The sequence below is a fragment of the Petromyzon marinus genome, chromosome 56 (assembly GCF_048934315.1).
Source record: "Petromyzon marinus isolate PM22_M1 ecotype Great Lakes invasive population chromosome 56, UKy_Petmar_22M1.pri1.0, whole genome shotgun sequence".
Classification (NCBI taxonomy): domain Eukaryota; kingdom Metazoa; phylum Chordata; class Hyperoartia; order Petromyzontiformes; family Petromyzontidae; genus Petromyzon; species Petromyzon marinus.
Genome location: NC_133722.1, coordinates 11,606,991 through 11,625,022, shown reverse-complemented (window position 1 = coordinate 11,625,022; position 18,032 = coordinate 11,606,991). Strand labels below are relative to the sequence as shown.

Here is an 18,032-nt window from a genome sequence, read left to right as displayed (position 1 = left end):
GTCTCACCGATTAACACTGAACCCTGTGGGAGTCTCACTGATTAATACTGAACCCTGTGGGAGCCTCACTGATTAACACTGAACCCTGTGGGAGACTCACTGATTAACACTGAACCCTATGGGAGTCTCATTAATTAACACTGAACCCTATGGGAGTCTCAGTGATTTACACTGAACACTATGGGAGTCTCACTGATAAACACTGAACGCTATGGGAGTCTCACTGATTAACACTGAACCCTATGGGAGTCTCACTGATTAACACTGAACCCTATGGGAGTCTCACTGATTAACACCGAACCCTATGGGAGTCTCACTGATTAACACTGAGCCCTTTGGGAGTCTCACTGATTAACACTGAACCCTGTGGGAGTCTCACTGATTAACACTGAACCCTGTGGGAGTCTCACTGATTAACACTGAACCCTGTGGGAGTCTCACTGATTAACACTGAACCCTATGGGAGTCTCACTGATTAACACTGAACCCTATGGGAGTCTCACTGATTAACACTGAACCGTATGGGAGTCTCACCGATTAACACTGAACCCTATGGGAGTCTCACTGATTAACACTGAACCCTGTGGGAGTCTCATTGATTAACACTGAACCCTATGGAATCTCACTGACTAACACTGAACCCTGTGGGAGTCTCATTGATTAACACTGAACCCTGTGGGAGTCTCACTGATTAACACCGAACCCTGTGGGAGTCTCACTGAATAACAGTGAACCCTATGGGAGTCTCACTGATTAACACTGAACCCTATGGGAGTCTCATTGATTAATACTGAACCCTATGGGAGTCTCACTGATTAACACTGAACCCTATGGGAATCTCACTGATTAACACTGAACCCTGTGGGAGTCTCACTGATTAACACTGAACCCTATGGGAGTCTCACTGATTAACACTGAACCCTGTGGGAGTCTCACTGATTAACACTGAACCCTATGGGAGTCTCACTGATTAACACTGAACCCTGTGGGAGTCTCACTGATTAACACTGAACCCTATGGGAGTCTCACTGATTAACACTGAACCCTGTGGGAGTCTCACTGATTAACACTGAACCGTGTGGGAGTCTCACTGATTAACACCGAACCCTATGGGAGTCTCACTGATTAACAATGAACCCTGTGGGAGTCTCACTTATTAACACAGAACCCTGTGTGAGTCTCACTGATTAACACTGAACCCTATGGGAGTCTCACTGATTAACACTGAACCCTGTGGGAGTCTCACTGATTAACACTGAACCCTATGGGAGTCTCACCGATTAATGCTGAACCCTGTGGGAGTTTCACTGATTAACACTGAACCCTGTGGGAGTCTCACTGATTAACACCGAACCCTATGGGAGTCTCACTGATTAACACTGAACCCTGTGGGAGTCTCACTTATTAACACAGAACCCTGTGTGAGTCTCACTGATTAACACTGAACCCTATGGGAGTCTCACTGATTAACACTGAACCCTATGGGAGTCTCACTGATTAACACTGAACCCTGTGGGAGTCTCACTGATTAACACTGAACCCTGTGGAAGACTCACTGATTAACACTGAACCCTATGGGAGTCTCACTGATTAACACTGAACCCTATGGGAGTCTCACTGATTAACACTTAACCCTATGGAAGTCTCACCGATTAACACTGAACCGTGTGGGAGTCTCACTGATTAACACTGAACCCTATGGGAATCTCGCTGATTAATACTGAACCCTGTGGGAGTCTCACTGATTAACACTGAACCCTATGGGAGTCTCACCGATTAACACTGACCCCTGTGGGAGTCTCACTGATTAACACTGAAGCCTGTGGGAGCCCCACTGATTAACACTGAACCCTATGGGAGGCTCACTGATTAACACTGAACACGATGGGAGTCTCACTGATTAACACTGAACCTTGTGGGAGTCTCATTGATTAACACTGAACCCTATGGGAGTCTCACTGATTAACACTGAACCCTGTGGGAGTCTCACTGATTAACACTGAAGCCTGTGGGAGTCTCACTGATTAACACTGAACCCTGTGGGAGTCTCACTGATTAACACTGAACCCTATGGGAGTCTCACTGATTAACACTGAACCCTGTGGGAATCTCACTGATTAACACTGAACCATATGGGAGTCTCACTGATTAACACTGACCCCTGTGGGAGTCTCACTGATTAACACTGAACCCTATGGGAGTCTCACTGATTAACACTGAACCCTGTGGGAGTCTCACTGATTAACACTGAACCCTATGGGAGTCTCACTGATTAACACTGAACCCTGTGGGAGTCTCACTGATTAATACTGAACCCTATGGGAGTCTCACTGATTAACACTGAGCCTTGTGGGAGTCTCACTGATTAACACTGAACACTGTGGGAGAATCACTGATTAACACTGAACCCTGTGGGAGTCTCACTGATTAACACTGAACCCTGTGGGAGTCTCACTGATTAACACTGAACCCTATGGGAGTCTCACTGATTAACACTGAACCCTATGGGAGTCTCACTGATGAACACTGAAAAGTATGGGAGTCTCACCGATTAACACTGAACCCTGTGGGAGTCTCACTGATTAACACTGAACCCTGTGGGAGTCTCACTTATTAACACAGAACCCTGTGTGAGTCTCACTGATTAACACTGAACCCTATGGGAGTCTCACTGATTAACACTGAACCCTATGGGAGTCTCACTGATTAACACTGAACCCTGTGGGAGTCTCACTGATTAACACTGAACCCTGTGGAAGACTCACTGATTAACACTGAACCCTATGGGAGTCTCACTGATTAACACTGAACCCTATGGGAGTCTCACTGATTAACACTGAACCCTATGGAAGTCTCACCGATTAACACAGAACCCTGTGTGAGTCTCACTGATTAACACTGAACCCTATGGGAGTCTCACTGATTAACACTGAACCCTATGGGAGTCTCACTGATTAACACTGACCCCTGTGGGAGTCTCACTGATTAACACCGAAGCCTGTGGGAGCCCCACTGATTAACACTGAACCCTATGGGAGTCTCACTGATTAACACTGAACACGATGGGAGTCTTAGTGATTAACACTGAACCTTGTGGGAGTCTCATTGATTAACACTGAACCCTATGGGAGTCTCACTGATTAACACTGAACCCTGTGGGAGTCTCACTGATTAACACTGAACCCTGTGGGAGTCTCACTGATTAACACCGAACCCTATGGGAGTCTCACTGATTAACACTGAACCCTATGGGAGTCTCACTGATTAACACTGAACCCAGTGGGAGTCTCACTGATTAACACTGAACCCTATGGGAGTCTCACTGATTAATAATGAACCCTATGGGAGTCTCACTGATTAATACTGAACCCTGTGGGAGTCACACTGATTAACACTGAACCCTGTGGGAGCCCCAATGATTAACACTGAACCCTATGGGAGTCTCACTGATTAACACTGAACACGATGGGAGTCTCACTGATTAACACTGAACCCTGTGGGAGTCTCATTGATTAACACTGAACCCTGTGGGAGTCTCACTGATTAACACTGAACCCTATGGGAGTCTCACTGATCAACACCGAACCCTATGGGAGTCTCACTGATTAACACCGAACCCGGTGGGAATCTCACTGATTAACACTGAACCCTATGGGAGCCTCACTGATTAACACAGAACCCTATGAGAGTCTCACTGATTAACACCGAACCCCATGGGAGTCTCACTGATTAACACAGAACCCTATGGGAGTCTCACTGATTAACACCGAACCCTATGGGAGTCTCACTGATTAACACTGAACCCTATGGGAGTCTCATTGATTAACACTGAACCCTATGGGAGTCTCACTGATTAACACTGAACCCTATGGGAGTCTCACCTGCAGTGCGAGAATTGTGGGCCCTGAGTTCCGTTCTTGCCCCGCGTTCACCTCCACGTTCCCCAACCGCAGGAAGTGGGGGGCCTTGTCTGTATGTGCGAGAGTGGGGGGCGGGCGGGGGGGCGGGCAAGAGTTCAGAGATTTGTGATCATCATCAGCCACGATCTATCCACTGCTGGACGAAGGCCCCCCTTAAGCCATCGCCATGGTTCACGGTCCTGCGTTCCAACGATCCACCTGTAGTGTTGAGTCTATGGGTGGTAGTGTTGAGTTATTGTTAAATGAGAATCGCACTTCCTGTGATTACTGTTGTAAAATTGTTTTTTGAAGCTTTTTTTTTATGATTTCGAAAACATAGGGTTAATCTATCTTATGGTTGGTATTGCTTGACATGCATCACACTGGGATTTGAGCATACAGCGTTGTAATACTTTTTTAAGATTTGCTGGTTTATCCATCATCAACACCATCACCCATCATCAACACTCCGGTAATCAATAAATGTTCTTATGGAACATTCTTAATCTATAAGTAAATTAAACGTAATTGAGGATTCAGGCTTTGCCTAGAAACAGGTTAGTAGGCCTCAAGCATTAGGCCTAACGGCTTAAACTTTAATTTGGCTACCCAACTAAGGTGTTTAAAAACTTAATTGCAGAGATCGATAGGCGGCAGATCTTCAGTCACCCCTAAATCTGTTAGTGCATTTTTAACTAATTTGAGGAGTAATTCTCACGCCGCAGGCTTCGTCTATCGTCAGTGTGTGTGAGTGTGAGGTTGTCAGTGTGAGTGTGAGGTTGTCAGTGTGTGTGTGAGGTTGTCAGTGTGTGTGAGATTGTCAGCCTGTGTGAGTGTGAGGTTGTCAGTGTGTGAGTGTGAGGTTGTGTGTGTGAGGTTGTCAGTGTGTGTGTGAGGTTGTCAGTGTGTGAGTGTGAGGTTGTCAGTGTGTGTGAGATTGTCAGCCTGTGTGAGTGTGAGGTTGTCAGTGTGTGTGAGATTGTCAGTGTGTGTGAGATTGTCAGCCTGTGTGAGTGTGAGGTTGTCAGTGTGTGTGAGATTGTCAGTGTGTGTGAGATTGTCAGTGTGTGTGAGATTGTCAGTGTGTGTGAGTGTGAGGTTGTCGGTGTGTGTGTGAGGTCTTTGCGTGGGAGCGGTTGGCACCACGCGGGCTAGGCCGCAGGCTTTCGGCCGTCTGCTCCCTGAGTCGCTGCGATTTTTATATTTTATTATTTTTAATCGTGATTTAGTGTGCCGTGTGTATAATGTGTACACGTGTGTATAATGTATGTGTAATGTGTACAAGTGTGTGTATAATGTATGTGTGTAATGTGTACAAGTGTGTGTATAATGTATGTGTGTAATGTGTACAAGTGTGTGTATTATGCATGTGTTTCATGTGTACATGTGTGTTTAATGTGTGTATAATGTGTTCGTGTGTATATGTGTATCATGTGTATAAGTGTGTGTATAGGTCTATGTATAATGTATGTGTGTATATGAAGTGTGTGTATTGCGCACTGTGTTGGTGTGTACTGTTGAGAAGGGTTGAATGGACTTAGTGTGTCACTACCCAACCACGTGTCTCTCTCCCCGTGTCCCTCTCCTTGTGTCTGTGTCTCCCCGTGTCCCTCTCCTTGTGTCTGTGTCTCCCCGTGTCCCTCTCCTTGTGTCTGTGTCTCCCCGTGTCCCTCTCCTTGTGTCTGTGTCTCCCCGTTTCCCTCTCCTTGTGTCTGTGTCTCCCCGTGTCCCTCTCCTTGTGTCTGTGTCTCCCCGTGTCCCTCTCCTTGTGTCTGTGTCTCCCCGTGTCCCTCTCCTTGTGTCTGTGTGCCCCCGTGTCCCTCTCCTTGTGTCTGTGTCTCCCCGTGTCTCTCTCCCCGTGTCTCTCTCCCCGTGTCTCTCTCCCCGTGTCTCTCTCCCCGTGTCTCTCTCCCCGTGTCTCTCTCCCCGTGTCTCTCTCCCCGTGTCTCTCTCCCCGTGTCTCTCTCCCCGTGTCTCTCTCCCCGTGTCTCTCTCCCCGTGTCTCTCTCCCCGTGTCTCTCTCCCCCAAACACGAACGATACAACAACACGACGTTCGGAGTGCAAAGTTGAGAGAGAGAGAGAAATGAGAATTTTCCCGGCGGGCGTAACTGGGTGGGGCCGTGGGCTTCCGGTTATTGTAGCGGCCTAGAGCATGATCCATCCACTGCTGCCCTGAGGGAGGGAGCCCCGTTTTCTCCACTACTGGCTTGAGGGAGAGCCGCACGCTATCTCCACCGCTGCCGTGAGGGAGCCAGACTCTCTCTCTCCTCTGCTGCCCTGAGAGAGAGTCGTGCTCTCTCCACTGCTGCTGCCCCGAGATGTCGCGGGCGCTGCCCCAGAGCAAGGAGGTGCTGCTGCAGTCGTTCAACAAGCGGCTCAAGGACGACGTGCGCTCCATCCTGGACAACTTCACGGAGATCATTCGAGACGGCCGAGGGTTGTGAATGAAGAGTCCCCTGTGTGGGCTTCAGTGGGGCCGTCTGGACGGGCAGCAGAGAGACGAGAGGCCAAGAAACGACATTCCAGTCGTGGGCTGAGCTCAAGAAGGGCTAGCTCGAGCACCATCCTGCGGCGGGGAAAGGAGGTGGTGCAAGCGGTTCAGCCGAGCCCACAACAGCCAAGAATCTGCTGTCTGGGAGAGGGGGGTGGGCGCTGTTAAACCCCAGCACGTGGGCGAGAAGCCGTGCATGTGTGACGAGTGCGGCAAGACGTTTTCTCGCACTCGGCCTACAAGTATATATATTTTTCTATTTCCACTTGTGTGTAAATCTGTGTATACCCCGGATATTTTAGAGATGGCAATTCTCCTGCTGTTTGTCCTACTGCTGTCCCTCCCAGCCATATCTAGTGCCACACTCAACTTTACAAACAGCTACCCTCGTTACTTTGCGTAAATACTTGTTGCTCGATTTGCCACTACACCTGCAAATGAAACAGCTTATAGACACTTCTACACTCCATCATTGTATCCTTTTAAACCCTATCTTTGTCCCATTACTTCACCAGCAACTCCTTCCAAACTTCATTCTGCTCTTAAAAATAACACCATCTGCGAGCTGCTGCTATTCGTCCAAGGTCCGCCGCTCTTCATCCTTTCACAGAAAATACTTATGCAAACTGTTAATTCTACTTTTCTTATTCCTGGGTGGTATTGAGCTTTATCCTGGCCCAAATGAAAAGAGCTCGTATAATTCTGTAGATTTTTCTGGCAGGAAAGGTGTTGGTGTTCTACATGTCAACATCAGAGGGCTTGTGATTAAATTAAGTCAACTAAAACTAGAAGTGGCAAATCTTGATCCGGACATTTTTTGCCTAACAGAAATATTTCTCACTCCTGCCGTCAATGACTTGCAGATTACGATTGAAAACTACAACCTTTTTCGGCTTGACCGAGGATCTAAAGGAGGTGGAATTGCCATCTATGTTCGTAACACTATTGCATGTTCACCAGCTCACTCCTTGTTTAAAAAATGTTGCTTTGAAGGTCTGGCTCTCAGAATAACTCTCCCAAATAATCAACAGATATTGGTAGTGTGCTGCTATAGACCGCCTTGTGGGAAGGATGTTGAAGCTGCATCGGCACTGAGAGAGCTTTTTGGTGGCCTCCCTAAAGGTGAAATAATTTTAGTGGGTGATCTAAATTGGAATTGGCTAAACCCGCCGGCCGTGGCCACAAATTTTACAGATGAATTTAACTTGTTTCAATTAATAAATGTCCCCACAAGACCCAACCTAAAAAATCCGGGACAGTCAACTCTGCTTGACGTCTATTGACAAATGCCCCTCACAATTTTTGCACTGACTGGTGTTCTGGGTAATAACCTTAGTGATCACTCCTTCATTTTTGGTGTGAGATCATCAGCCAGACCCAAGCCCCCCCTAAAATTGTTGAGAAGCACTCTTTGAGGCACTTCAGCACTCAGGCATTTACAAATGATGTGCTTCACTCGGATATTGATAAGGTCTGTGATATCCCCAACCTGACTACGGCTTGGGAGACTTTCAGGTACACGTTTCTCCAAATTCTTAACAAACATGCTCCGTTGGTTAGATTTAAAACTAAAGGCAACTGCCCACTATGGTATGATCCTTTGATTACAAAGCTCATGAAAACTAGGGACAAGGCTTGGGCATGTGCTCAGAAAAGTAATTTGGTAAATGACTGGCTAGAATACAGGATTTTAAGGAATAGATGCGTAAAAAAAATACGGCATGCAAAAAATTCCTATTTTTCCTTCACTCTCCTGGAATCACATGGAAATGCCAGGATTTTTTGTAAAACAATCAAATCTATCGAAAAGGCATCCAAAACAGAAAATCTGCCCGTTGAGCTTCACTGAAATGGGGAATATTTTTCAGATCCCAAAAAAATAGTTGACAATTTTAACCTTCATTTTTCTGAAGCTGGTAATCTTTTTGATAATGTATTGGGAGTCACCCCTGCTCCTGCAAATTCCTACACCCCTGTCCAAACATTAAACGAATTTAGTTTCCAACCAATCCACGAAAGTAATCTTCTGAAACAACTGTCCTACCTCAAAGGGTCCTCCTCTACCGGAGCAGATAGTTTTCCCGTCTTTGCTCTACTAACTGTTGGTCACCTAATATACAAACCTATAGCCCATATTTTCAACCTGTCCATCAAAGAAGCATCAATTCCTCTACAATGGAAACATTCCTATGTCCGTCCACTTCACAAAGGGGGCCCTAAAGATGATCCCAATAACTACCGACCTATCTCAATTTTGTCCCCATTTATGAAAATTTTTGAAAAATTATTGAACTACCAAATTAGCAGTTTCCTGTCCACCAACAATCTACTACATCTAAAACAATCTGGGTTCTGGAAAAAAATACAGCACCACATCTGCTGCATTAGACTCTTTGAATCAAATTTACAATAGCCTTGATAATAAGCAGTACTGTGCCTGTCTTTTTCTTGACCTGTCCAAAGCTTTTGATACAGTTGACCACAACACCCTGCTTAGTAAACTAAGTTGCCTCGGTTTTTCCGAGAACACAGTACAATGGTTAAAAAATTACCTCTTTTCTCGCACCCAAACTGTATTCACAGATGGTTGGAGGTCAAACAGTGTTAAGATAACAAAAGGGGTTCCACAGGGTTCCATCCTTGGCCCCCTCTTGTTCTCTCTTTATGTCAATGACTTGGGCACTGAACTGGATCATTCCAGGGTAAATCTTTTTGCAGATGACACGATACTGATTACTGCTGGCCGCTCTCCGGATGACGTAATTGCTAAGCTCCAGGGTGATTTCAACAAACTACAACATCAGCTAGTTTCTCTTAAACTAGTCCTGAATACCACCAAAACCAAGGTGCTATGCTTCTCTCCGGGACTAAAGCAGGAAGTTATTTTTCCCCAATTACATTCCTTGAATAATTATCAAATAGAGCAAGTCAAGATCTATAAGTATCTTGGGGTCATCCTGGATTCAAAACTTAGTATTGAAGATCACATTGATTATATTGGTAAAAAGACAAAAATAAAAATTGGTTTTCTGTATCGACACAAGCACTGCTTCCCCCCAATGTTCCGTTTGGAATTGATCAAAGCTACCATACTGCCTCTACTTGACTACTGTGACATCGTGTATAAATCAGCCCCAAGTACTGTACTGAAGAAGCTTGATTCCATCTATCACTCGGCCTTAAGATTTGCATTGAACTACCCATATAGGACTCACCACTGTGATCTCTACATTGGGTCAAACTTAACATCTCTTAATGTTCGACGGCTTGTGCACCAGATCTTATTTATTCACGAGGTACTTACAAAAAAATTCCGCAGACTACCTACTGGATCTCCTCTCTGTTTCAAAGAACAAATTTGACCTCAGGTCTTCGCTCATTTACCAGCTTCACATTCCCTATTGCCGTACAAAAACTGGAGGAAGGGCCTTTGCTATTAATGCCCCCAGGGTCTGGAATGCTATTGCCAATAAACTTCAACTTGAATCACTACCTATGAGATCTTCACTCAAAACTGCTCTAGAGGAGTTGTACAACCCTAGCTACCACTGCTATTCAGTGGCCTAAAATATGGCTCTAGATTTTGGTGTTATAATTTATTTATGTAGTTTATTGTTAAAAATTCGGTCACAGTCCCTATGATCACTGTTACATTGGATTTATGGCTTTTATTTTGGTGATTTCGAAAAGTTTTTTTGTTTGTTTTGGCCATGTTTTTGTTTATTGTAGTACGGAGTTGTCTTGTGGTTGTTGTTGTTATTTGACTTGCATCCCACTGGGATTTTTGCACACAGCGTTGGTGTACGGTGCTATTTCAGGAATATTTTGATATTTTTTTCCTGTATTTTCTGTTTGCACAGTCACACAATCACTTTAAGATGTTTGTCTTGTTCATGTTTTTTGTTTGTTGCGGTTGCACCCAATTCAAGAGCCGAATGGCTCACAGGGCTATACCAAATAAATGAACTATGAACTATGAGTTTATTGCGACGAGTTCGGCACCCACGCCCCATCCCTCCACTTATTGGCCAGGCTCATTAACATAAATTATTTAAGTTACAGAGCCGCCCATTGTGGGAGGGGAGTGTCTTGTTCCCGCAAGTGACGTCATGTCACCGCCTCCTGCCGCGTGACGTCACGAGGTAACAGGAATCTGCCGCTCCGCGCGTGAACTGAAATCCGAGGTGAGAAATTCTCATCGCGGTTATGGTTGTGGTGGTGGTTGTTGTGGTGGTGGTTGTGGTGGTTGTGGTGGTGGTTGTGGTGGTGGTTGTTGTGGTGGTGGTTGTGGTTGTTGTGGTGGTGGTTGTTGTGGTGGTGGTGGTGGTGGTTGTGGTTGTTTACCGAGGTAGAGCCTCTCTCTCTCGTAGGGATGTCAATTGAGTATCAGCGAGCATGGAAGCGATGTCCAGGTTAAAACTTTACAGCGCGGGGCCCAGCCACGCGGGGTCTTGCCTCCTGCCCTCGCCTGATCGCGTTTGCTTCAATTCTCTCGCTTAGTTGAGCAATCTTTGTAAGAAAGTAATCAACCAGGCTATGCGTTACTTGTGTGTTGACCGACTCTCTGTGTTGCATTGCATTAGATTTCGTAATTGTACTCAGTTTGTTTTATTAAGTGTGAAATCTCTCTCTGTGTGTGTGCTCGTGTTATTATTTACTGCAGTCACCAAAGCTCCAATCTCTCATTGACACAAGGCCGTAATTATAATATATTATATTTATAATATATTATAATAATTATAATATATTGGAGGGGACATCCCCCCCAATAATCAAATATGCTCAAAATGTCCCCCCCCCCTCCCCAATATATTGCTATAGCAATATACAATATATAATATTGCTATAAAAATGTTTTCTAAATATTAATTGCGATGCTTTGTTAATAAAAACAACAATTTGCTAAACCTTGGCCACAAAATCTGGACTTGTCTTCATATAACAATGCATAGATTTCTGTTTATATGATTGCGCTGTACTTTATGAATCCCTAATCTCTGCCATTACATACTATGAAACAAGAACAGTAAAAAAACTGAGCAATGTAATACAATACAATATTAAACATTATTGTATCAAATAATACAAAATCCATCCCATGTGTTAGTGAAATTTGTTAATATTTTACGCAGGAAATTAGTTTTCAAATTTACATTTTTTTCTGGGGGGGGACCCCAGACTCCCTGGAAGATTTGGTCCCCCCCAATGTTGACTCCATGACTACGGCCTTGCATTGACTTGCTAATTTCTCAACCCCCCCTCTCTCTCTATTTAAGGCCTTGACACAGAGGCGTTGTATCTCTGTGTGCCTATGTGTGTATCTCTCTCTGTCTATGTGTCTCCGTGTCTGTGTTTTGTCTCTCTCAAATTGAGCAATCATTGGAAGAACGTTATCAACCAGGTGGGGTGTTGTTGACTGTTACGTTAGCCGACTCTCTGTGTTGTATTGCAATACGTTTCTAAATTTTCTAGATTTTTTCTCTCTCTTTCATTTGTACCTGATGATGATTGCTTGTGTTGCAATCGAAACATCGCATGCTATTTGCACACAGCGATGGTGTACGGTGCTTTTTGTGGAATATTTTGCTGTTTTTCCCTGGATTTTCTGTTTGTACAGTCACATAGTCACTTTTAGATGTTTTCTTGTTCATGTTTGAGTTTTTTGGTTTTTGCGGTTGCACCCGATTCAAGAGCCGAATGGCTCACAGGACTATACCAAATAAATGAAACGGAAACTATTATTTAATTTATTTATTTTTTCTACATGACTTTACCGAAAGATCCGAAGAGTATCTTGCTTTAGTTTAACTTTCTCTTCACCTGGCTCGCTACTTTGTAACTTTGTTTTTTTTTAATATTCACAGTTTTATTTTTATTTCTTTACCAGGCCACGCCCACGTTGAGCTGCTGAAACCGCTCTTGTTTTCAGAAGCGACCTGCCCACAACAACAATAACAAGGTGGGGCTTGTCAACAGCGTGGTGGTGTTCACTCTAGATGCGTGGCGGTGTTCACTCTAGACGTGTGGCGGTGTTCACTCTGGATGCGTGGTGGTGTTCACTCTAGGCGCGTGGCGGTGTTCACTCTAGACGTGTGGTGGTGTTCACTCTAGACGTGTGGTGGTGTTCACTCTAGACGTGTGGCGGTGTTCACTCTAGACACGTGGCGGTGTTCACTCTAGACACGTGGCGGTGTTCACTCTAGATGTGTGGCTGTGTTCACTCTAGACGCGTGGCGGTGTTCACTCTGGGCACGTGGTGGTGTTCACTCTAGACGCGTAGCGGTGTTCACTCTAGACGCGTGGCAGTGTTCACTTTAGACGCGTGGCGGTGTTCACTCTGGATGCGTGGCGGTGTTCACTCTAGACGTGTGGCGGTGTTCACTCTAGACACGTGGCGGTGTTCGCTCTAGACGCGTGGCGGTGTTCACTCTAGACGCGTGGCGGTGTTCACTCTGGGCACGTGGTAGTGTTCACTCTCTACATGTGGAGGAGAAACCCGGGGATCAGGACGGAAATCCATACGACCACGGGGAGAGTGAGAGAGACACGCAGCCTCGGTTGTGTTGATTTATCCTCAATGAATTACTTGGTGGAGTGAGGAAGCATTAATACTGAGCAGGTGAAGGTGGCCAGGCGTGGGTCTGGACACACCACCACCTGTGAACCATGCCAGTGCGTGACAGTGGTGGAACCAGTGGGGGTGGGGTGGCACGTGCCCCCCCAACGATCCGATCGAAATCCCTATTTTCGATCGGATCATTGGGGTTTATTAGTAACTAGCTTCACTACCCGGCTTCGCCCGGGACTTGAATTCTTGTCTTGGATACATTTCATATTCCCTTATATTTCACTGAAAAACCCGTAAATGTTGATGCTCGCAAGACGGAAAAAAGCCGAAACAAATCAAGTAACCTAAATCGGATGTTTTCACTCAAGGAAATTTAACCTTACTCCACTTCTTCGTAAGGTCGATTTTGGCCACTCGGGAAGGGAATGACGTGGCGAGCTGAAAATAGTCGCGTTCACTTAGAAATTCCAGACAGGATAAGCTGTGAAAATTTAATGACGCCAGTGCTCAGCGTTTGAGAGGTTTTGCTGTGTCACACAAACAGATGTAATTGTCTGCTTTATATTTAAGATAGCCGTTGTACCCATTCTTCGCACGGATAAGTATTGAAACTCCGAGAAGCCAATGGCTTCATCGGCCAGGAGCGAAGCGCCAACTAAAATCTCCTGGCACGCTGTTAACAGCTCTAGAAGTATGGCGCACGAAGAGCCATATGGTAGGGGTAAACATTACAGAGCGCTTAACTCAGGTGTGTTGCGGGTTGACTCCACAAACTTCATGGTCATTCCCCCACACTCCTCCCCCCCCTCCCCCCCCCCCCCCAGAATTTAAAAGTCTATTTTTATTCTTTTTACGTTGTGTACAATATGGAACCTACCGACATGCCAAGTCTCAAGTGTGTAGCATGTTGGGAAGTATGCTAAACATTTCGAACAGACACATCCACACATTTCCCTTTCATATATATAGATAAATCAGCATTTTGCGACCCCCACTGCCACCGTGTGGCATATTATTACGTGCCAGGGACTCTATGAGAGGACAACAGTCCAAGTCCATAATTGGCAATAATTAATGGCAAAGCAGTTACAAGCGACTCACAGAATTGTGCGCAGTTGCGTATACAGTACACGAAATCCCTGATGGCAAACACCTTCAGCGAGCGTGATGCCTTTCACACGCGTTGATTAAAAAGCAAGGGACAAGTCAAATTTTGATTTAAAGCTTTCGTGACTGTAGTAATTCATATACTTAGTGCTTTCGGTAAAGTCACGTTGAAGGGAAACAATAAAATAATAATATATATAAAACAATAAAAAATCTCACGACGTTTCGACCATAACACAACCGTTGTAACACACCAGAGAACACACACGGGAGAGAAACCCTTCAAGTGCAGTGTATGTGGGAAGGCGTTTGCACATTCACCACATCTTCATGTACACCAGAGAACTCACACAGGAGATAAACCCTTCAAGTGCAGTGTGTGTGGGAAGGCCTTTTCAGTTTCATCTGCTCTTGTAACACACCAGAGAACACACACGGGAGAGAAACCCTTCAAGTGCAGTGTATGTGGGAAGGCGTTTGCACATTCATCTACTCTTGTAAAACACCAGAGAACACACACGGGAGAGAAAACCTTCAAGTGCAGTGTGTGTGGGAAGGCGTTTTCACAGTCACCAAATCTTCAAAGACACCAGAGAACACAAATGGGAGAAAAACCCTTCAAGTGCGGGGTGTGTGGGAAGGCATTTGCACAGTCACCACATCTTCATGTACACCAGAGAACTCACACAGGAGATAAACCCTTCAAGTGCAGTGTGTGTGGGAAGGCGTTTTCAGTTTCATCTGCTCTTGTAACACAACAGAGAACACACACGGGAGAGAAACCCTTCAAGTGCAGTGTGTGTGGGAAGGTGTTTGCACATTCATCTTCTCTTGTAACACCCCAGAGAACACACACAGGAGAGATACCCTTCAAATGCAGTGTGTGTGGGAAGGCGTTTTCACAGTCATCAACTCTTCATGGACACCAGACAACACACAAGCATCAGAAGATCAACAAGGAGTGGAGTCTGAAATCAGCTTGTGAAAGTCAAAGTGCCGCAATGAGCCCATCCCTCATGAAACAAGAACCGGAAGAAAATCCCAGCTTGGACACTTTTAAAGATATCGAGGTGAAATATGAAGAGGTGAAGGTGAAATGTGAAGAAGTGATGGTGAAGAGTGAAGAAGTGATGGTGAAGAGCGAAGAAGTGAAGGTGAAATGTGAAGATGAAGATTCAACTCCACAATGGGACCTTCACATCGATGGAGGCAACGTGAAGCAGGAGGAGAATTCTGACTGCGAGGCAGAGTGAGGCAACTCCCAGCAGTTTATGGAAGTGGAGGTGTGGGTGGACTTCGTCCGAGACAATACAAAGTCAAATGGAGTCCCAGTAGATGTGTAAGGCAGAGACGATGTCGCTCCAATAGATGCACCTTTGTCACAGGCCTTCAATGACAAGAATGTGAAGTTGAACACTCAATTCCTAGGTGCAACCTGCAGGGCAACAGTGGCCATTCTTTGTGGACCTGTGGGTTGGGTAGATCTCTAACCAGGAGCGAGAGCCAATAAGCTCCCAAGCATTCACAAGGTTCTAATAATTCCATTTATATGGTGCTTGCTTAATCACCTCGGCAATTCGAAGTTTTGCGTCGTATCTCGTCTCAAACACTCGAAGAGCACCCCCAAGTAGCAGCTGCCCCTGTGTGGCACAAGGTGGTGGCCCTGCACCGGCCTGCATGTGGACAAGAGCCTGTCAGTAGGGGTTGATCATTGACGTGCCATCTCAGTTGTGGAGTTTGTAGGTAATGTTTGGAATTTGCTCAATTTTGACCCAGACGCCAGCATGCAATGGCCTACTCGTTTTGAATGGCGCAATAGTATGTTGTACATACACTGTTAAGCAGACAGTGTGTATTTTTTCAAATAGCGTCTTGTTAATACGATGTAACCTGATGCAGTATATTTCAGTGCAGTAATTTAATTTAGTTAAATTGATTGTCAAATATTTATAATGAATACTTGTCTGATTGTGTGTGTACATGTAACATTTTGTCTATAAGGGTCAAACATTGATTAAGTGGTGTTAGGACAAAGTGTGTGTTTTGGAAGTAACCTGTACAGATAACTCGGGTGATACTCATTGTTCTTGTGATACAGGTCTAAGGGTATTTTTGTGTTTTCATGAAGCATCTCCCTCTGGAGCAACTCATTGTCTTTGAAATAAGGATCACACTCGGATCATTAATCAGTTGCACATAGAGGAGATACATTCTCTACAACACGAATTATAATTTAGTATTACGTGTTGACGTTGGTTTTGTCTAACTAGGTCTAGAAATGCTCCTAGCTGATTAACGTCTGGATGTCCGAAACTATCGGTTGAAGCAGCCCGGCTGCTTTTGAGACGCTGTGCACCAATAAGAGTCCACAGGTGGCTTGCACTGAATCAATGATGCACTCCCAGAAGGCTGTGCTAGTTATAGTTTGTGTAAAACATTCCTTTGTTTCGTGGAGAGATCGATAAATGAAAGATGTCGTGTCTGCTGATCTGCTTCATAGCAAGGAAGTAATTTAAGAGACTACATTTGAAATGCATTTTTGGTACAGATTTGTATTCGGTTACAAGGCAGAGCACATCTAGTAGATACATTCTCCACAACAACACTCGTGAGAATGTTGCATGACGTCTTATATGTTGGTGAATTAGGACTATAAATGGTCCATGCTGATTAACGTCTGGATGTTCACAACCAAGGGTTGAAGCAAGCCTGACCGCCTGCGGTGCCCCTCACAAACATTGACGGCCTTGGGCCAGGAAAGTCACGAAAAGAATTGCACACGAACGACGCCTCCACGCAAGCTCCCGATGCTCCGTTTTCAAGTTTGAAAATGAAACAACCTTGAATTGTATTATGTTTTGTATTAGATAATTGTATTTCTTCATCGAAAGCTTATTCATTTAAAACGATATTTCGTGTGAATTTTCTCTCCTCGTTAAGTAGATGGCCTTGCCGGGGGTTCGGTTCGATGCGGACTTTCACCTGGTTGGGATCGCGGGATCGAGATGAGGCGACACAGAGCTGGCCGTGCGAGAAGACCGCCGTCTGCAGATCGATTCCAACGCGATCGAACGTCTGTCCCTGCGCCTCTGTCGTTCATGCAGGGGGCGCGTAGGTTTACAGTGTACACACACAGTGTACACACACAGTGTACACACAGTGTACACACACACAGTGTACACACACACAGTGTACACACACACAGTGTACACACATACACAGTGTACACACACACACAGTGTACACACACAGTGTACACACACACAGTGTACACACACACACAGTCTGCGGAATTTTTTGTAAGTACCTCGTGAATAAATAAGATCTGGTGCACAAGCCGTCGGACATTAAGAGATGTTAAGTTTGACCCAATGTAGAGATCACAGTGGTGAGTCCTATATGGGTAGTTCAATGCAAATCTTAAGGCCGAGTGATAGATGGAATCAAGCTTCTTCAGTACAGTACTTGGGGCTGATTTATACACGATGTCACAGTAGTCAAGTAGAGGCAGTATGGTAGCTTTGATCAATTCCAAACTGAACATTGGGGGGAAGCAGTGCTTGTGTCGATACAGAAAACCTATTTTTATTTTTGTCTTTTTACCAATATAATCAATGTGATCTTCAATACTAAGTTTTGAATCCAGGATGACCCCAAGATACTTATAGATCTTGACTTGCTCTATTTGATAATTATTCAAGGAATGTAATTGGGGAAAAATAACTTCCTGCTTTAGTCCCGGAGAGAAGCATAGCACCTTGGTTTTGGAGGTATTCAGGACTAGTTTAAGAGAAACTAGCTGATGTTGTAGTTTGTTGAAATCACCCTGGAGCTTAACAATTACGTCATCCGGAGAGCGGCCAGCAGTAATCAGTATCGTGTCATCTGCAAAAAGATTTACCCTGGAATGATCCAGTTCAGTGACCAAGTCATTGACATAAAGAGAGAACAAGAGGGGGCCAAGG

The 18,032-nt window shown here is 45.0% G+C and overlaps 1 long non-coding RNA gene across 1 annotated transcript in view; it reads left to right on the top strand.

Moving 5' to 3' along the window:
- Positions 1-10,427: 10,427 nt before the first annotated feature.
- Positions 10,428-18,032, top strand: part of LOC142905660 (uncharacterized) — a 295,347-nt gene continuing 287,742 nt past the window's right edge. The window contains exons 1-3 of the long non-coding RNA XR_012929695.1: positions 10,428-10,576; positions 12,280-12,351; positions 17,011-17,178. This is a non-coding gene — a long non-coding RNA (uncharacterized LOC142905660). The remainder of the gene's footprint in view (positions 10,577-12,279; positions 12,352-17,010; positions 17,179-18,032) is intronic.